Consider the following 22,252-nt stretch of genomic DNA (forward strand, 5'->3'; position numbering starts at 1 on the left):
TATGCTGACCCGATATGACCCGACCCGACGTGACCCGACCAAAACCCGACTGACCCGACTGACCCGATTGCCACCTCTATGTATGACAAGGCTACCAATGCAGAAAGAATAATGAAGCAGCGTGAGGGTGAACAAACCAAACCAAAAAGAAAGTTTGAGGGAGGCGGTGCGTTAGGTCAAAGTTATCAGAATAAGCAGCCTAATTTGGTAGGAGGAAGGTTTCCCTCAAACATGTTTCAGGGAAGAAACCAGATGTCCCGATGTGCAAAATGTGGATTAACCAATCATAGCACAAACCAATGTAGATACCCTATCCTGCGATGCTTTGAGTGTGGGAGCCCGGATCATAAAAGGGTTAATTGTCCAATAGCAAGAAGCAAGCCGCCTGGAGTGGGCACCAACACTAACAACAACAACACCCATAGGAATCCCCCAGGGTCGCAAGGAAACATGGTACAGAGGCAAGGCCCTATGCCTGGTCGAGTGTACGTGATGAATGCCCAGGAGGCAGAACATTCAAATGATGTGGTCACGGGTAACATTCTATTTAACTCTACTCATGTTAGTGTACTGTTTGATACCGGGGCAACTCACTCTTTTATATCACATTCGCTAAGTAAGAAATTAGAATTAGTGCCTAGTAACCCGGATATAGGACTCCTGATAGGATTACCCACCGGAGAAACAATCCCGTGTTCAATTGTATACAAGGATTGTACCATAACCATAGAAGAAAACTCATTCCTAGTTGATCTTGTCCAACTTGACCTACACGATTTTGATACATTCTAGGAATGGATTGACTTATAGCAAATCACGTTCTTATAGACTGTCATAAGAGAATAGTAACTATCTCGAAACCCAATCGGGACAAAATAAATTTTCAGGGAGTGAAAAACAATAAAGTCAATAGGATCATATCCCTTGTTAAAACCTTAAAGTTACTACGACAAGGTTGTGAAGGATTCCTTTGTGAAGTTCACCAAATCCCAGAGTCTGAACCATGTGTATCTAACATACCTGTAGTTAGAGAGTTTGCAGACATATTCCCAGAAGAAATACCGGGGATGCCTCCACATCGTGAGGTGGATTTTACCATTGAATTAGTACCCGGTGTAGGACCTATCTCTAAGGCACCTTATAGGATGGCTCCTGCAGAGCTAAAAGAACTCAAAGATCAACTTGATGAACTATTAGAGAAAGGGTACATTAGGCCAAGCTCCTCACCGTGGGGTGCACCCGTACTCTTTGTGAAAAAGAAAGATGGAAGTTTGAGATTGTGCATAGATTATCGTGAGCTTAATAAAGTAACCATTAAAAATAAGTATCCTTTACCCTGAATAGATGACTCGTTTGACCAATTGCAAGGCTCGGCCGTATTCTCCAAAATTGACCTGCGATCAGGATACCACCAATTGAGGATAAAACCTGAAGATATTCCAAAAACAGCCTTTAGGACTCGATATGGGCATTATGAGTTTGTAGTTATGCCTTTTGGTCTTACCAATGCCCCCGCAGTCTTCATGGATCTCATGAATAGAGTCTTTAGGCCATACTTGGACAAATTTGTGGTTGTTTTCATTGATGACATCCTGGTCTATTCCAAAACCAGAGAGGAGCATGGTAAACACCTGAGAATAGTCTTGGAGACGTTGCGGGAGAATAAGCTATATGCTAAGCTGAAGAAATGCGAGTTTTGGTTAGACAAAGTTGTTTTCTTAGGGCACGTTATCTCAGAGAAATGTGTGCAAGTGGATCCCCAAAAGGTTGAGGCAATTATAAACTGGCCTAAACCCAAAAACGTTACAGAAGTACGTAGCTTCTTGGGATTGGCGGGGTATTATCGCCGCTTTGTGGAGGATTTTTCAAAGATCGCCCAACCACTCACAAACCTTATAAAGAAGAGTACCAAGTTTGAATGAAGTGAGAAATGTGAAAAAGTATTTAGTGAACTTAAGAAACGACTTACCTCGGCACCTGTTCTTACCCTTCCAAATGGCACGGACGGGTTTGAAATTTTCAGCGATGCTTCAAAACAGGGATTGGGTTGTGTTTTAATGCAAAATGGGAAAGTGATTGCCTATGCATCAAGACAACTAAAACCTTACGAACAAAATTACCCAACCCATGATTTGGAGTTAGTCTTTGTGGTCTTTGCACTAAAAATCTGGAGACACTATCTTTATGGAGTTTCTTGTCGTATCTACACAGACCACAAGAGTTTGAAATACCTCTTCACCCAAAAGGAGCTTAACATGAGGCAACGTAGGTGGCTTGAGTTTCTCAAGGATTATGAAATAGACATCCAATACCACCCAGGTAAAGCAAACGTCGTTGCGGATGCACTTAGCCGTAAACGACTTACTGCTAACTCGCTTATGGGTGATCAAATCATCATCCAAGAAGGCAATAAAAATCTATGTACCGACATGGATGACGAGGTTTGTGTCGGGTAGCTAAGAGCCTTAGAGGTGAGACCAAACTTAACGGAGGAAATAAAAGAGGCCCAAAGGATGGACCCCCAATTAGAAAAGATTCGGAGGAACGTTGAGATAGGGAAATCCCCTGGGTTCATCATCCAAAATGACGGGTCACTTTGGTTTCAAGATCGGTTGTGTGTACCTAATAATGAAACCCTTAAGAAAAAAAATTTAGAGGAAGCTCAGAACACGCGATATTCGATTCATCCAGGGGGGAACAAAATGTACAAGGACCTCCGCAAAATGTTTTAGTGGAATAATATGAAACAGGAGGTTGCAGAATTTGTCGCAAAATGTCTAACCCGTCAACAAGTAAAAATCGAACATCAAAGGCCATGAGGACTTTTGCAGCCTTTAGATGTTCCCACCTGGAAATGGGAGTCGATAGCAATGGATTTTGTGACAGGACTACCTCCGACAACCCAGGGAATGAATGAGATATGGGTAATTGTGGACCGATTGACCAAGAGCGTACACTTTTTAGCAATAAAAACAACATGGAACTCATAACAGTTGGCAAAGAAGTACATAAATGAAATTGTTATATTACACGGAGTTCCCAAAACCATTGTGTCGGATCGTGACACAAACTTTTTAGCAAAATTTTGGAAAAGTTTTCAAATTGCCCTAGGAACTCATTGAACTTTAGCACGGCTTTCTATCCATAGACCGATGGACAGACAAGCTTTGTTGAGGGCATGTGTCCTAAAATTTCAGGGGTCTTGGGAACAACATTTGCCCTTGATAGAGTTCTCATATAATAATAGTTATCATGCTAGCATTGGAATGATTCCTTTTGAGGCCTTGTACGGGAGAAAATGTAGATCTCCAATATGTGGAGCGATATTGATGAGTCGAGGATCATTGGACCAGACCTGATTCAAGAGACCACAGATAAGATAAAATTCATACAAGGGAAAATGAGAACTGTTCAGAGTCGTCAAAAGAGTTATGCTGACCCTAAGAGACGACAAGTGGAATTCGAAGTAGGTGATTCGGTTTTCCTCAAGGTATCACCTACAAAGGGGGTCATTAGATTCGGGAAACAGAGAAAATTGAGTCCAAGATATATAGGACCATTTGAGATAGTGGAGCGAGTTGAAGATGTTGCCTATAGATTATCCCTTCCAATAGAACTTTCTAGAATCCAAGACGTTTTTCATGTGTCACTCCTAAGAAAGTATATCCCCAACCCGAGTCACGTCATTAACTTACCTCCAGTGCGAGTTAGGGATGACTTAACCTACGAGGAGAAACCAATTCAAATTTTAGATCACAAGGAAAAGGCTCTTCGGAACAAAGTTATTCCACTAGTAAAGGTTTTGTGGTCACATCATGATGACACAGAAGCAACTTGGGAAACAAAACAAGAAATGCGAATTCGATACCCTTATTTGTTCCAATAAGGTAATGATCCAAGTTTCGAGGACGAAACTTATTTTAAGGGGAGTAGAATGTGATACCCCAAATAAAATTATCTTATTTAATAGATTTGAGAAAAATAGTTCTTTGAAAATGGAAAGAATTTTTATTAAGTAAAGTCGAAAAGGTACACAAATGAAAGGGGTCCATCCTAGAGGGAGATATTGACCAAATAAAATTCAAAAGACATAGTAACCTAGTATAGGTAAGGCCCTAGAATAAAAATAAAATAGTTCGATTGGAGTCCAACTTAATAATAATTTCACCAGTAAAATTTTTACTAGACCTATCTAAAAGAAAATAACCCATAAAGTTAAATATTTTACGATATTTTACATAGTTTATTTACATGTCACATGTTCTAAATACTAGTAAAAAAATAGTACGTATGTATGATTGGTGGTGAGGAATACAACATATAGACATAGCTTGGCATATAGGTTTTGCATGGTCAATGTGAAATCCACGTAAAGATATAGGTAGAAATAGGGTTACTATTGTAACCGACTTAGTTTTACTATAAAAAGGACGTGAATCAATGGCAAATCCATGCACACACAACTAAATAACAACCGGTTAGAGAAAGCATAAGTACGGTTATTCCGAATAGTGAAACAATTGAGGTATATTTTCTACCCTTTCATCTTAAGTTAATGTAATAAGTAAGTATGTTATCGTCATATTTACTTAACTGATATTATAATATACATGAATTATTGTTTTTATGATAAAGTTAGGTTATACTTGTATAATTTACGTAATGTGGTTTACGTGAGATATGACTGTGGTACTATTTGTGTCAATAATTAACGTTATAATGCTCACACGATAATGTTAATGTTAAAATACCAGTGCTAAGATATACATTTGGCCAATGTATCGTCTGGGACATTATTATTGGAAGGGACCGGACCACATTATTATTTTATCCCGTGTACATAGATGTGAGCTCTGAAGTGGGCTCGGCAGCGGGCTCGGCAATTGGCTCCGCCCCGTTATATCCGGATAAAAAGAAAGAAAGGAGAAAAATAAAAAAAAAAATAAAAAAAAAAAAGGGAAAAAGAGATAAAAAAGAAAAGAAAAAGATTGTTATCCTGTGTACACGGAGGAGGGCATAGCCTAAGGGAGTCTCGGCTCCGTAATGTGGCCCTGTTCAATAATAATGACCCGAATTATATTAATTTGAGTTGGAGGTTATGGGAAATATATTCAATTTGTGGTTGGTTGACCCTTTATTTTATTAATCTTTTTCAGGTACTGGAAACAGGGAAGGGCATGAGTGAGGTTGACGCAAGAAAATAGGATAAGAATAATGTATCATAATAATATAATCTTATCAATAAGACTTGTTACTAGTTATTTGGTTGTACTAAAGAATAATGTAAGCCTTGTATTTTTCTCCCCATACAGCGGTAACGCTCTGTAAGTTCCGCTGCTATTAATAAAATATACCATTTTGTACACCTATTGTTTACGGGGCGTTACAATGGGGCACCCCTCATGTGCTTCTCACTCACCTCTCGATGGGTATTTTGTGAGAGAAAACGGTATCCGTCACAAATTTGTGACGGAAATCACCCGTCTTCAATGAGATTTTGTGTTAAATGTGATGTGATCTTACCCATTGAAATTACCTTTTAGCTAAATTAATTTTGATGAGTTTGGAAAATTGGGAAAATGAGAAAGATGGTACTAGGAAGTTTCTATCGTCATGTAAACAATGCGGGTCCCACATTTGTTGAATTTTTGGGGAAAAAAAGTTGTATATGATGACATGAAAGAAATTTGCTTAAAATGTTCTTGGTTTAATAAAGATAAGATGAGACAATTTATTGTCAATTTTGGTAACTTAGTCCGTCACAACAAAACAAGTGGCTAAGTATTTTTCCTCACGGCATTGCCCAAATTATTCTGTGGCCTTGTGGGCCGATCTTGTATAAGAATACATATTACATAGTCTTGCTTGTGAGTTGTGACCGTCACAAACTTGTGACATCTCAGAGCTCTCCTTTCACTTGCCCTCCAAGGCTCCAAGTTGTTCTCCCACTTGTTTTTTGTGAGAGGTCATAAATTTGTAACGAACCAACTTTTTTTTTTTGGATTTTTTTTTTTTTGGATAAGGTAAATAAACTAGGTTGATTAGACCATTCTTGCGGATAAGAATGGTAAAAAAAAACCTACGATTTTCAAATTAGCAAGAATCAAACATAAAAGAAAGGGCACCAACAAAAACTCTCGCCACAGACTGTCGCTTAAAAGCAAAGGAAGAATTAAAGAAAACGTACCTTCGAAAAATAATAGTCTTCACTCTTCTCCCAACAAGCAGATTGTTGGAGAGAACCCTCGTCAAACAAGATCTGGAAAAGGGGTTCGTCAAACAAGATCTGGAAAAGATGAACATTACACCACCAATGGGGTAGATGAAAGTTTCGATCTGAAGTCAGAACTTTATTACTGGACAAAGGTTGTACGAGCTGTTCAGTGGTACCGAGGTCATACAACAAAACCAGAAATGTTGAAGTTGGAGTGCGAAATGCAAAAATCCCCAAAGGGTATGAAAGATTCAGACTACAAAGAGATCCAAAAGGATAAAAGGTCCAAAGACATTATCATAACCTTACCTTCTAATATCAACAATGATTTGGTACAATCAATTTGAAGATAAATTTGGTACAATCAATTTGAAGATAAATACTTAAAATATTTCTCTTTAATCCTTGATTTACACCTTTCTTTAACTAAGACATGTGACTTAAAAAACTCTCCTAGGCTAAAATGGAGAGTAATTTACAGTCTAGTCTTGTAAGAAAGTGAAAATCAAGAAAGAAAAAAAAAATCAATTAAATGACTACAAAAAGACACAAAATCAACATAATCATAAGGAGATTAGGAAAGATGATTATGAAGAAAAGGGTTGAAGAAGAATAGAAGATAGATGAATTGCTGTGGAAAGAAGATAAAGGGAAAAAGATTTTCCAGATTCCCTTCCAAAATTCTGGAAAAATAGAGAGCTCTCTCTCTATATCTCTAAAATTCTTCTTTTTTTTGTTTCAGGCTAAATTTTTTTTTTCTTCTAATGTAAAACCTTCTCATAGAATACTAATTGGTGGGCATTGTAAGACCTTTTCTTGAAGCATTTAAAAAACTTTTTGCTTGTTTTTTTTTTTTTTCTCCCTGAAAATTTTTCAGTATGGCCAAATTTCCATCTATATTGCTCCAATAAGGCGTCATTTGCCATTCAATACTTGAGTTAAGATTATTGGTAGTCTTAATGACAAGACTCACTCAAATTATCAATAATCTACCCTAGTCTTAACAAAGTTTTAAGTTGACTCAACTTAAAAGACTTTGGGTGAGTTTTGACCCCGCCCTTAAAGGGAAATTATCCAATGAGTGGATCTCATGTGTCATTTCTTTTTGTAAAAAAGAAGTGAAGTGGAAAAGTAGAGTATGAGATGAGTCTGACGGATAATGTATAAGGTCTGAGGAGAGTATGAGGCGAGTCTAAACAATAAAGAAATAATAAAAGTCAATGGAAAGTTGATGTGGCACAGTCTTGAGACTAAGACTTGGCTTGGAAGAGTCTTACTGATAATCTTACCCTAAGATCCCATATTCCCAACTCAGTGATTTCCAACCCGGTCATCATCTTCGTCACGGTCACTCATGCCCATCACCTACAAATGCATATTCAGTAAATATGTTTTTCAGAAACAAGTGACAGTCGGATACTGATAGCTGAGTGACAATGATGAGGTATATGCATATATTTTACATCGGATACTGATAGCTGAGTGACAGTAACATAAAATTGGAATCACGGTTCAACCTCCATCAATCCCTGAGACGGAAGCTCAAAAGAGTAAGAGGTAAAGAGAGGTAATGTCACCTGTTTCTTGAGGTGTAGCTAACTTTGCCTTCTTGGAACTGGTGTGTCTTTGCATCACCATTGGGCCTCTTCTTGGCAACATTAGCCTAAAAACAGCAAAATGACAATTTTTTAACATTCAAAGCAAATGACTACTATGAGAACAAAAGAAAAACAATTTATTTGAATGCAATATTACATTGGCGGGTTTCTCGTACCCAAGTCTTCCGCATCTCATCCTCGTCATCTCGTCACTGTCTCATGCGTGTCACCTGCAAATGCATATTCAGTAAAAATGTTTTTCCAAAACTAGCCTGACTTGTGGCAAAATCAATAAGCCAATCATGTTCACAACATGGAAAACAGGGTACTCCTTACCCAACAAGGAAAATAAACTAAAATATATGCATATACCTCATCCGATTCAGCGTCATCATCAGTCATCGGTATCTCCATCACTGTCATTTTTCTCGTCAGTTGTGGGCTTGTTCTCCTCCTCTGGCTTTACAGCAGAAGGCTTAAAAAATCAGAGCAGCAAGTTGCCCTGAGAGCACACACACTTTAAGATACTGATTCAGGTCATCATCAGACGTCTTAAAAATCATACCAAAATTTACACAAAAAGCACAAAGAGAGTACTCAAGCACAACAATCACGTAAATTCAGAATGTGTAAAAATTCAGAATGCTACGCTCCTTTGTTTGAGTCTTACATGGCTCTCTTTCCTTAACCGCGACACCTTCACCTAACCATCATAATCTAATGACATGCCAATAATCGTAACACTACAGACGTCTCAAAATAGTTAAAACAAATATATTCCAATTTCCAAACACAAACGCTTAAATGACTCGGAGTTTGCAGTAGACAAGTGAAGAGTTAAGAACGATAAACACCTAAGAGGGGGAGGGGGTGAATTAGGTGTACCTTTTTAAAAATTTTATCGTTTACTTGGTTAATGACTAACACAAGTAAGATCTATTAGGTACGAGTTTGAGAAACTTAATGGATTGTAAGTTCACAAACTTGATGCAGTCTATGCAATGATCGATGAATTGCACAAAGACGGCAACAAGATAGGTAGATAAAAATGCAAAGGATAAACGAATGTAAAAATAAATAAACAAACAAGACGATGTTTTAAAAATTGGTTCAGCTCCTACTCCGGAGCCTACGTCCAACCGTTATTTTATTGCTTGTTTAGAAATTTACTCAAACTTAACTAAACCCCTTACAATGAAAATAACTCGCCAACCTACTCCGGTTGCAATGCTTAAAGCTACTCCGCTTCAAGACTTTTTCTTTGCTCAAAGCTACTCCGCTTCAAGACTTAAGGTTCTATCTCAACGGTTTCTGAGTCGAATCTCGGTGGTTCACTTAAGAACATGGAGATTACAATTAAGACCTAAACACGAGAATCATTGAACATATTCTTTATGCTGTGATTAAGCGAACCGATACTTGGAGATTTTACCGCTTTGAAAAACAAGTGAAGACTTTTGAAAACAGAAAACGGTTTTGCAAATATTAAAGAACAAAGCTTTAAGATCTTTGAAAAGATTTGCAAAGTGTTTACAATGAATGCTCTTTCAAAGTCTTGCCATAAATGAACAAATGAAGTGGCTATTTATAGATAAAGGTAGTATGTAAGATAAAGACCTTAAATACTACTTTAATCTAACATCCGTAAGTTGCAGCATGTATTTTTCATTTAAAAATATAAAGAACAAACATTTTTGAGAGACTCAAGGTGGTTGCATTTCATTTTTCAAGGTAAAAGGAGTGTTCCCATAAAGTAAAAAAACATAAGTCTTGTTTTTAGCATAAAGAAAACAACTTGCACAAATGGGATTGGCTATTGTGCAAACATATTCCTTTTGTTCTTTTTGTTCTCCAGTTGAAATAATGTTTGTTTTAAATATAGAAAAGCTTTTTTAAAGAATTTCAAATACTTGTAAATTTTCCCGAAATTTCTCCATTCGTTAGTACCAGAAACCATGGTGCAACAGTCTCAGGAACTGTTGCATGGTTTTGCCATAACTTATGCGTAAAAGAACTATGTTGAACTACCTCGTTTACAACATTTCTTCTAGACTATGGGCATGCTTGTCTTGCCTTCATCTTGATCATCTTGTTACTTTGATTAGCTTGTGGACTCTTTGATTGATCATCAATAACTTCAATTTTGCTAAACAATTTAACTAAGAGGCAAACAATTAAATAACAAATGAAACTTGGCATCATCAACCAAATGTGTTCTAACAAATTCCCCCTTTGATGATGGCAAGTTTTAAATATGTGTTAAGTTCCCCCTAAGCCCATGGTGAGTCGGTCTTTGAACCATATTCAATAAGACATCAAATAAACATGACATGATCAAGGTGAATGAGAGTCAACATGCTTATCCTAAGTAGAACATCTAATCATTATAGCTAAGACATTTTCACGGTGAACGTTAGCCTAAGAGTCATTGAATGAACATAAACACATAATTAACATACTTCCCCCTCTTGACATCATCAAAAGAAGGATGAAAACATGTTCAAGTAGTACAAGATAAACCACCAGCAAATTGTTCGAGAAAAGCTTAAAAATAGTTCACAGATTGCATGAGATATTAAGACAAGAAGCCAAAAGGGTTAGGAAGACAATTTGGGCAAAAGATGGTTTGTTCATCATCATTGGGAACATTTCTTCCAATGATTTGGACACGCTCTATGAGATGTTCATTGATGATTTTGAGCGCAACAACTTACTTCTTAAAGGTCTCATTATTGACAACAAGCCTAGTCACAATGGTCAAAATCTTATCTAACTTCGCATTTATCGGACCCGTTGTGATTGATCCAACTGTTGCACTGCATTTAAGCTTCTTGGCCGCTTTGGGATTTGATCCTCATTTTATTTTGGTAATGGGTTTGGGTTTTGTATTTGGTTTGAGATGAGATTCAGCAAGTGGTCATCACCATCACCAAAAAGTTCTGTAATTTTGGATTTGGATTTGGAATTGGGGGTTTTCGGTAAAGAGGGATCAAGACCGTTATCAAGTACCTTGTCATAATTGGTTGGTTCATCAATTTGTGCATCATATGGGATGAACTCATCTTCATGCATAACCTCCTTTTTCGATTTTTATTTGGAGTATCCATATTTTCAAACAACATTATCATTTTTCCCTCCTTCGGTTTCCTTTTTGTTTTCAACATTTTTTTTTTTTTTTTTTTTTTTTTTTTTTTTTTTTTTTTTCGAGACATCAACTTCCTTTTCAACAATACTTTCAACTTCTTTTTCTTTCTCAACATCATCAACATTCTCCTTTTCTTTTCCGTTTTCGACAACAACACTTCTTCAAAAACATCTTCAACGATCACTTTCTCTTTGTTGATTTCACTTGCCAATTCATTGAGTGTAAACTTATCTTTCTCAGAATCAATATCGACATTAGAGTCCAACATCATTGAAATTGGGGGACTCCTCTTTAATCCACCACAACCTCGCCCTTTGCATGTCATGGTTTTCTTTCATGCAACAGTGATCTTGACTGTTGCAGGCTTGGTAGGGGACGGTTGGGTTTTGTCGGATTTTTCGATATATGCAGCGGATTGGGTGGCCATTTAATTTGGCAATGTATTCTGGGTTGAAGGAGTTAATAGGAAGGTCGGTTGGCTTAGTGAGGGTGTGGGTTATGAGCGAGTTGAGTGTAAGAGTGAAGAATTGATGCTCAAAAAGTGGGCTAGATGGAGGGATTATCTTGAATTGAAATAAGGTGAAGTTGAGAGGCTCAATGAAATAATTCACATGCAAGTGCAAGATTTTAATTAAAATTCTCGGTCCATTTTGCATGTTGGAGATTTTGACATTTTAAAACTTTAGACATGTACATCCCTTTTTCTAGTCAATCATATAGGAAAAATAAATTCATTAGAGTCACATATCACCCAACAAACCAATTTCCAACCGAAGTTTTACGAATTGTTCTCTTTCCAACGGTTTTGTAAAAATGTCCGCAATTTGATTTTCCGTTTTACAAAAGTTAAGACTAATTGTTCCTTTTTCGACTTGATCACGTAAGAAATGATGCCTAATCTCAATATGTTTAGTACATGAATGTTGTATTGGGTTCTTTGAAATGTTAATTCACGATATTATCGTAAAATATCGGAGTTGTTTTGAAGATCATACCATAGTCGTGCAATTGTTGATGAACCCAAATGATTTGTGTGCAACTGAAGTCTTTGCATTGTTGTATTCACTTTCAGCCGTGGACAATGATACCGTGTTTTGCTTTTTTTTTTTTTTTGGATGCCCAAGTGGTTAAACAAGGGCCCGTGAATGTAGCAATTCCGGATGTGCTTTTTATGTCCACCGTGCTGCCGCGTAATCCGCATCAGAGAATCCTACAAGATCAAGTTCGTAATGAGATGGATACCAAAGATGCAAGTCTTGTACTCCAATCAAATACTTGAAAGTCCGTTTGACGGTTTTAAAGTGTTATTCCTTAGGATTTGATTGGAAACAAGCACACAAACATACGCTAAATTGAATGTCGGGTCGACTAGTGTTTAAATAAAGCAATGAACCAATCATACCTCGATACACCGTTTCACTAACACTCTTACCATTTTGGTCTTGATCAAGTTTAATATCATTGGTGTAGCAACGGGTTTGGCATTAGTCAACCCAAACTTACTTAGCATTTACTTCGAATACTTTTGTCGATGGATCATGGTGCCTTGTTCACTTTGCTTAATTTGGAGACCAGGGAAGAATCCAAGTTCTCCCATCATGCTCATTTCAAACTCAGAAGTCATGAGATCCGAAAAGTACTTATAAAGAGTGTTAGTTGCACCAAAAATAATGTCATCGACATATACTTGCACAAGCAGCAGCAGTTCCTCGATTTTGTGACTTGATAAACAATGTTTTATCGTAGAACCACGTAGAAAACCATTTTCTAACAGGAATTTTGAAAGTCTATCATACCAAGCTCGGGGAGCCTATTTTAAACCATAAAGTGCTTTGTCAAGTTTAAATACGTGATTAGGGAACTCATTGTTTATAAAGCCCGGAGGTTGTTCGACAAAAACTTCTTCTTCAAGATAGCCATTTAAGAAAGCGGTTTTAACATCCATTTGAAGAAGTTTTATGCCAACATGAGATGCAAAAGCTATAAGTATTCGTATGGCTTCAAGCCTAGCTACAGGTGCAAAGGTTTCATCGTAGTCAATCCCCTTTTGTTGATTAAACCCTTGTACCACTAGTCTAGCTTTATTTCTTACGATTTTTCCACTATCACCAAGCTTATTGCAAAAGACACATCTAATACTAATTACAGTAAGATTAGATGGTCTAGGGACAAGATGTCATACCTCATTCCTCTTGAATTGATCTAGCTCATCTTCCATGGTCGTAAATGCTTTGATATGAGTCATTAAGAGTAATGGTGAAGTGGCTAGGTTCGATTTGTGAGAGATATGGATTGTAGGCATAAAAGTTTTGGAGGAATGACCTGGTTTTTACTCCTGATTCAAGGTCACTAGTCTGATTTGTGGGAGGATAGGAGCTTTGGCGTTTCCATTTTCTTGGAACAATGGTGTTGGAGGCTTCATTTGTTTCGTTTGGTTACGATGCAACGATTGCGGATGGTGCATTGCATGAGGGTGAATTTGTGAGGGTGATTGTGGATCAGTTTCTGTTTGAGTAGTGAATGGGTCACTACCATCCTTTTGTAAGGGTGATTGTGGACCAGTTTCTGTTTGAGTAGTGAATGGTTCACTACCATCCTCATTCCCCCTGAAAGAGTTAGCTCCATTTAAAGACGAGGAAGGGTTAGTTCCCCCCGAATTTTGGCGACTTCTTCATGCAAATGAGGAGGCTCGTTTGTTGACAACTTCCTCAACCTCTTCCACCATGTCCATGTCATGACAAATCATTCCAATGTCGAAATCATCATCCTTCTCTTCATCATCAGCCTGTTCTTTAGACATAAAAGAGACTAGATTCATCAAATATTACATGAACGCTTTATTCCATTTTCATAGTCCTTAAATGATAAATTTTCAAATTCGGTTCCATGGTCGGATCTTAAGGATGTAAGTTTTAGACCAAATTTGTTTTGAACCATTTTAACCCAATTTAAGAATTCATCAATTGCTTGGTCTTTGGAACTTAAGAAAAGTAGCCAACCATATCTTGAAAGGTCATCTACAATCACACAAATATAGCGACTTTCACCCTTCCTAACAATACGCATGGGTCCACATAAATCAATGTGAACAAGTTCAAGGACATGAGAAGTGCTAACACAATTTTTGGATTTAAAGGACCATTTAACTTGTTTATCTCTAACACAATCATCACAAAGTGATTTAAACTCAAATTTCATGTTAGTCATGCCATCTACTAGGTCAAGTTTCTTGAAGGTATTAAGGATTTTAGCATTAACATGACCCAACCTTTTATGCCAATGCAAAGGGTTATTTTTGTGAACACTCATACATGATAAGGTTTGACCCGACAATGAGCATAGGTTAGTCATGTACACATCTTTGACACGCTTACCTTCAAGAATTAACTCTCTAGTTTTACCATCAAGTATTCTACACATACTAGCATGAAATTCAACAATGTTACCTCAATCACACAATTGTGAAATGCTTAGAAGATTGTGTTTCAAACCTTTGACAAGCAACACTTTGTCGACACATAGTGACTTTGACTTACCAACTTTTCCAATACCAATGATTTCACCTCGTTTGTTGACACCAAAAGTCACCATGCCACCTTTGTACGCTTCTAGCGAGAGGAATTGGGTTTCTTCTCCGTCGTATGACGAGAGCATGTACTATCTAAGTACCAATTGTTCGCCTCCCACTAATGCCTATCAAGATCAAACAGTTAGTTTGGGAACCCAAACAAGTTTGGGTCCCTTCTTGACACTAGCTTGTTTCACCAAGTCTTTCTTGATCCATACCTTTTTATCTAATTTAGTGTTCTTTTCTAGGTCACGTTTTCTCTTTTCACAATTGTTAAGCTCATGACCGGTATTACCACAAAGTAATTGCAAATAACATATTCGGGAAGTCCAAGATACTTTCGTCTTTTAAAATCGATTTTGCTTGGATCCACGATTTCGGATGCAACGATGCGTGCTCTTTGTTGCATTTGAAACAAAGTTCAACATTCTTTGCAAGCTTTTCATACTCTTGGGGATTTGTTTTAGAAGAAACTCCAAGACATTCGACTTCCTTCCCATTTCAAATAGAACATCTTAGCCTCATCTAGCTCTTTGGTTAGTGTTTGATTTTAGCAAGATGATTAAGATTTAATTGACCTACTTTGTCGAAAGCATGTTTAGCATGTCTTACTTCGTCATTTGAGCAATAAGCCAATTTGCTCAAGTTGCTTGTTATCTCTTTTACACAAGGTGAGGTCAGCTAGCAAAGAGTCATGTTCCTTAGTTAGTGAAGACACATGTTTCGTGAGAGTCTCAATTTCCTTCATAGACTCGGATCTGTGATTCGTCATCATTTGCATGATTTTGTTCGACCTTTTTAGAGTTTTAATTTGAACAAGAAGGTCATTGTTTGATTGTTGCATTCGATCTAAGGCACTTTTAACATGACTTGACTCGTCATTTAACATTTGACAATTTTGACAAGATCCCCTTTTTCATTTTGACATGTTGATAGATCAATTAAAAGTTGGTCACGTTCTTTGGTTAGTGAGAACATGGTTTTGTCGAAGGACTCTTCTCCTTTGTTAGACACAGATGCAACATTACAGTGATCCGTTGCATGTATTTCATCAACCTTTTTAGCAAGAAACAAATTCTGTTTTCGGAGTTTTTTAATCTCCTTCTCAAGACTCGATGATGAACTAGGTTGATCTACCTCATTTAGACATTCTTTTAAACCAACATTTTCTTCGGCTATGTCTTCAATTTCAGTTTGCATAGCCTCTAATTTATCATTTTGGACACGACACTTATCAATGAATTAGTGCAGGAGAAGACAAATTTTGTCTTTAGAGAAAGATCGAACCTTTTTCTTGAGCTTATTTACCTCGATGTCGAATCGAATCACGGAGTCCACGGAGTGAGCCATAAGACATTTGACACTTTCTTTCTTTGTTGACTTTGGAACATCATTGCTTAAGCGAGATGAGATGCTAAGTTTGGCATCAATTCTTCCTCAAGGACGTCGTCCTCGTCGGAATCGAGACATTCCCCAAATGGCGGTCATTACTTTGCTTTTGTATTCTCTTTTAGCAAACTCACGCTTTTCTTTAGATTTAATGTCGTTCCACTTTGGACATTCTTTGATTTGGTGACCTTTGTCACCACATTTGAAAGCAACCAACAAAGTGGAAGTAGACTTTCTTTTGGGAAAGATTCGTTTGCTAGTATAGTTATTAGACCTTTGTGAGTTTCGACCATTAATCATGCCAACAATGTTTTTAGTGAACATTGCAAACTCGTCATCTTCATCCTCCTCATCACTTGAGAGAGCATAGAGAGCAAGTCCTTTCCCTTTAGAGCTTTCACCGGATCGCTTCATGAGAGTTAACTCATGAGCCATGAGTGAGCCCATAAGTTCATCGAGGATAACAAGGAGAGGTCTTTAGCTTCCTCGATAGCCGTAACCTTCGGTTGCCATTTTTCAGATAGGCTACGAAGAATTTTACGGACTAAATCCTCGGATTCGAAGTTTCTACCTAGACTCTTGAGGTCATTAACAATACTAGAGAAACGAGAAGACAAACTATTAATTGACTCATCTCTTCCCATGTTGAACATCTCATATTGTTGCATGAGAAGATCAACACGGTACTTTTTGACTTGTGACGTTCCCTCATAAGCAAGATTAAGGGTGTCCCAAATTTCTTTTTTGAGTCACATCCAGGATATCCAGGTTAATCTCTTGTTCACCGATGCCATATTGAAGGATGGACATGGCTTTAGAGTTTTTCTCGACTTTCCTATAATCGGCTTCAACAAATTTGTCCTCATTTTTGAGGGACTTAGTGCCATCGGCATTAGTCACCTCAATTTTGAGGGGACCCTTTTGAATGATCAACCAACATTCGTAGTCCGCACTTTTGACATAGTGCTCCATGCGGTGTTTCCACCAAGCATAATTTTCTCCTTTAAACATGGGAAACTTAGTATGTTTTGAATCGTTCATAACTATAGGATCAACTCTTTGGTTTTAACCAATATCAAGAGCACGAGGCTCTGATACCAATTGAAGAGTTAAGAACGATAAACACCTAAGAGGGGGAGGGGGTGAATTAGGTGTACCTTTTTAAAAATTTTATCGTTTACTTGGTTAATGACTAACACAAGTAAGATCTATTAGGTACGAGTTTGAGAAACTTAATGGATTGTAAGTTCTGAAACGATGCAGTCTATCTGTGATCGATGGAATTTGCCACAAAGACTGCAACAAGATAGGTAGATAAAAATGCAAAGGATAACGAATGTAAAAATAAATAAACAAACAAGACGATGTTTTAAAAATTGGTTCGACTCTACTCAGGAGCCTACGTCCAACCGTTATTTTATTGCTTGTTTAGAAATTTACTCAAACTTAACTAAACCCCTTACAATGAAAATAACTCGCCAACCTACTCCGGTTGCAATGCTTAAAGCTACTCCGCTTCAAGACTTTTTCTTTGCTCAAAGCTACTCCGCTTCAAGACTTAAGGTTCTATCTCAACGGTTTTGAGTCGAATCTCGGTGGTTCACTTAAGAACATGGAGATTACAATTAAGACCTAAACACGAGAATCATTGAACATATTCTTTTATGTGATTAAGCGACCGATACTTGGAGATTTTACCGCTTTGAAAAACAAGTGAAGACTTTTGAAAACAGAAAACGGTTTTGCAAATATTAAAGAACAAAGCTTTAAGATCTTTGAAAAGATTTGCAAAGTGTTTACAATGAATGCTCTTTCAAAGTCTTGCCATAAATGAACAAATGAAGTGGCTATTTATAGATAAAGGTAGTATGTAAGATAAAGACCTTAAATACTACTTTAATCTAACATCCGTAAGTTGCAGCATGTATTTTTCATTTAAAAATATAAAGAACAAACATTTTTGAGAGACTCAAGGTGCATTTGCATTTCTTTCAAGGTAAAAGGAGTGTTCCCATAAAGTAAAAAAACATAAGTCTTGTTTTTAGCATAAAGAAAACAACTTGCACAAATGGGATTGGCTATTGTGCAAACATATTCCTTTTGTTCTTTTTGTTCTCCAGTTGAAATAATGTTTGTTTTAAATATAGAAAAGCTTTTTTAAAGAATTTCAAATACTTGTAAATTTTCCCGAAATTTCTCCATTCGTTAGTACCAGAAACCATGGTGCTGTGAGTCTCAGAAGCTGTTGCATGGTTTTGCCATAACTTATGCGTAAAAGAACTATGTTGAACTACCTCGTTTACAACATTTCTTCTAGACTATGGGCATGCTTGTCTTGCCTTCATCTTGATCATCTTGTTACTTTGATTAGCTTGTGGACTCTTTGATTGATCATCAATAACTTCAATTTTGCTAAACAATTTAACTAAGAGGCAAACAATTAAATAACAAATGAAACTTGGCATCATCAACCAAATGTGTTCTAACAACAAGCATATAGAAGAAAAAGATAGATTTATCCCTATAGATGAAATAGTCCATAAGCAAAATGACGAATGAGAACGGCAATATCCATCCATCCATCCATCCATCCCCTACACTTCATTTCAACATGCGGGGGAAAGACTGCGGTGAAGTAAAATGATTCGCAGGAAAATTTAGAAGATAACTTTCTATATACAAGCCTTCGACTGTGAAGATGTTTTTACAGATTTTGGAGAATTGGTATATTGTTTCTATTAGCTCTAAAACTGCTAAATTGGAGAGTCGTTAGTACTTGCTCCTGAATTGCAAGCAACACTACTTGCCCAGTTATGAAATTTATAATGAGAAGAATATAAGTAGGGAATAATTCTCATACAACGGGATTGTATTGACTACTGTCCAATGAATACGTAACAACATATTGATAGAATCATATCGGATATATGATTCTCTATCAGACTTCAAGAAATGAGATGTGTCGGATGAGGGGCCAGTACTCCCCATTCGGTTGTTGGCATTTTTCCTTGAGCTTGGTACACTGTACAAGACTGAGAGACTGGAGAGAAGTGAGTTTGGGTATCCATTTTGGCACGGATTTCAGTTTGGGATAATAACCGATGGAAAGAGATCGGAGGGAAGTGCAGTGCTGTATATTCTCTGGCAATTCCTCCATCTCTTTAAATCCCACCAAATACAAGGTTTGAAGGGTAGCAGCAAGGTTATGCCATGACATCCCACCCAATTCCACTTTCGGACAGTTGTATATCCACAAATACTCCAAAGCAGACAGATGCTCCAACCATCCTCCCACGCTCATAAGTTTCCAGCAACTTTCAATGCGTAGGGTTCGCAGGGATGACAACAAACAGGTAGGAAACTCCTTCACTTCTCCCATGCTCTTCATTCTCGCCACTCTCCTTATATTTATCTCTACAAGAAACTGAGAGTACTTGATTGGCATTGATTTGAGCCACTACAAGTTGTTGATTCTTAGCATCTTTGATTTGGGATATGACGGTGGCGACAACAATGATGGCTGATTACGAGGTTTGTCCCTCGTATCTTTCCACAAGAGATCTCTCCTGGAGTCATCAATTTCGAGATGTTCAAGACGCGGACATAAAGGAACAAACATCATCTTTATGCAATGTTTTATCGTGAGATTCTTTAGTAGAGGTATACAAGGAGATGATAGCCATTCTATATTTGCTTTTCTGCTGCTCTCACCGTTATCAGGGTTGACCACTTGCAACCCTGTTTCTGATCTCCACCACCATCCTTTTAACTTGGGCAATTTATAAATATAGAGGTTTTCGAGGCTGGCAAAGAAGGATGATCCTTCACCCAACACAGGTGCTTTTGAGTCAGCACCTACTATATACTCCGCATTCAATAATCCTGAAATTTGCAACGTTTTAAGGTGGGGCAGTTTCGCAATCTGCCAAGGCAGATAGAGTAGCTCACTGCAATCTTCGATCTTTAAAGTGACAAGATTGGGGAGATCAAACAAGGCCGAGTTATCTCCCCGCCCTGGCCATCTTGGTATTGTTTCACCATGATACCTCTTCAACTCTAATGTTTTGACATCAGGATGAGGCTGCATCTCTTCCAGCAATGCTCAGACTCCTTGCTTCCATACTCCTCTCCTTGTCTAAAGTTAATAGCAATCGTCGCTAGGTGTTCCTTACTCCTTAAGTAGCCACCCCGCCATGTTCTTCCTTAACAGATTTTGCATTTTTAAGTACTGCTATCTGAATAGTTAAACTCCCTTTTAATTTATTCAGGTGTTGTAAGTCTTCTAACCCATTAAAACATAGCTTCGCAGTTGAACTTGCTCCCGCACCTACCATAAATTGGCATAATGTGTGCAGAGAGGTCAACATACTCATGTTTACCGGCATGTGACTCAAAGCATCACATCCAGCTACGTTCAAGGTGCTGAGATCAACCAGCTTGTTCACATCATCTGGCAATTGCTTTAAACTAATGCAAGATCGCAATTGTAATGTCTCTAGATAGCAGTACTTCAAAATGCAATGCATGTCCACCTCTTCAGTGGAAATGCCTCCCTAATCCTAGGATCGTTATAAACAAGTTTGGCAAGAGCGGTTTTCCCCAAACCTCCAATTCCCCAAATGGCAAGGAAAGAAACATGTGGGTCATGTTCATTATCAGAACCTAATAACATACCTATAATCTTCTCCACTTCTTCCTCCCTCCCAATGATTTTATCATTCAAAAAAGAAGATGTCTCTTCCTTTGTATATTTCTTAGGCTTATAGTCATCCTTAAAACTATACTTATCCCTCTTAGCCGTAATGATGGTCAACTTGTCGTTAACCGTTTTAACTTTACTAGAGAGGTTGTGAGTAAGAAACTTAAACTGAGAGAAAAAGGAAGTCACCTTGTTGCTTCTGAGTCGATTTTGCTTGGCAAGGGTGAGGAACTCATCTAACACATCATCGGCATCGTAAACAGCATCTTTAAGCTTTTTGATGTAATTCATCTGCTCACAATTAAGAGAGTCCTGCTTGGCATCAGCATCCTCAAGAACAGCTCTGACAGTTTCGACAGTGTCTAGGAGGTCATCAAGCTCGGATTTGCATTTAGAAATGGAGCACACTGACTGCAACTGACCCAAAGTTTGGATGGCAGTGAGGATGGTTTGAACTAAAGACAACGTTGTTGACAGGTCCATGATTGTTGCACTTGAAAAATCTTTTTAGAGTTTTTTGTTAATGATGTCTGAAAATGGAATGTGTATGCTGATGACTAAACACAAAGTTGAGTTAAATAGCAATAGACATCCCGCGAATAACGGAGATTTCATAAACTGACAAAAAAATGTAGCAATAATTGAGCACCAACATTTTTTTACTACACACAATTTACGATTTACAGAACATCATGACTCACATAAACTGAGAAAAAATAAATTAAATAAAACAAGACATACAAAGAAGAAAATCTCCCTAACCCGACAACTGCAACAAGAATTGGAGTATAAAATTGTTCAATGTCCCATTAATCGAAAAAATAACCCATCAATAATTCAATACATAACGCATTCGTGAAACACGCGATAACACATGGACACTTCATATGGTCTAGGACGGCTACTCACGGCTATACTATTTTATGGGAGAGTTAGGCCTTGTTTGGATACCAAAATAGGAGGGAAAGAGAGGGGAGAGGGAAGGGAAAGGGAAGGTGGAATGGGGTGAGGCAGTGAGGTTGTTTGGATACAATTTCCATCTAAATCTCTCCCCTTCTATTTCCCTCCACCCTTATTTAATATCCAAACAATAGATTTTAAATTGCTTATTCCCCCTCCCTTTCCTTTCCTTTCCCTCCATCCAAAGAAACTCTTAAAGGGATAACGTATGAGCAGTGCGTCTTGCTTCAGACGGTTGTTTCATTTGACGGACAACATGTTGTCATTTTACAATTAAATGTTGCTATTTTATGATAACATGTTACCATTATTTTTAACATCATTTTCAGGGTAAAAATAACACCTCTAGTAATAACAAGGATTAAATGGTTACATTCTCTTAAAAAATGACAACATTTTATCCGTCTTATTTCAGATGGGAAAACGGCCCTCTGAAATAAGAATTATCTTTTGGATAAATGAGAATTTGCAGTTGCTATCTTTTACAAACGACTAAAAGAGCAGTAGGTAATAATGTAATTGTAGTAAATGGGGCATTTTCAAAGAATCGGAGGGAATACGATTTACGGATTATCATCTTTCTTCAATGTTAAAGAGTACGTACGGAAATCAATACTCTAATTAAATTTCCAGAGAAACCAGTGAAATCAAAGATCAAAACAAAATCAATTTCAAAATT

The 22,252-nt window shown here is 37.5% G+C and overlaps 1 protein-coding gene and 1 long non-coding RNA gene across 2 annotated transcripts in view; one reads left to right on the forward strand and one right to left on the reverse strand.

The window, feature by feature from the left end:
• The window catches only part of LOC141610985 (putative disease resistance protein RGA1), a 49,261-nt gene that overhangs the window by 26,665 nt on the left and 344 nt on the right, over positions 1 to 22,252 (reverse strand). Inside the window, exons 2-7 of the mRNA XM_074429335.1 lie at positions 20,803 to 21,143; positions 8,185 to 8,314; positions 7,970 to 8,042; positions 7,792 to 7,877; positions 7,504 to 7,579; positions 6,188 to 6,286 (exon numbers count right to left, since the gene is read on the reverse strand). The gene's annotated coding sequence lies outside the window, so the exon portion shown is untranslated. The remainder of the gene's footprint in view (positions 1 to 6,187; positions 6,287 to 7,503; positions 7,580 to 7,791; positions 7,878 to 7,969; positions 8,043 to 8,184; positions 8,315 to 20,802; positions 21,144 to 22,252) is intronic.
• LOC141610994 (uncharacterized) lies at positions 5,990 to 21,781 on the forward strand. Its single transcript, XR_012528473.1, has 2 exons — positions 5,990 to 8,641; positions 18,408 to 21,781. It is a non-coding gene; the product is annotated as an uncharacterized LOC141610994 (long non-coding RNA).

This window comes from Silene latifolia, chromosome 11 (assembly GCF_048544455.1).
Source record: "Silene latifolia isolate original U9 population chromosome 11, ASM4854445v1, whole genome shotgun sequence".
In the NCBI taxonomy this organism is placed as follows: domain Eukaryota; kingdom Viridiplantae; phylum Streptophyta; class Magnoliopsida; order Caryophyllales; family Caryophyllaceae; genus Silene; species Silene latifolia.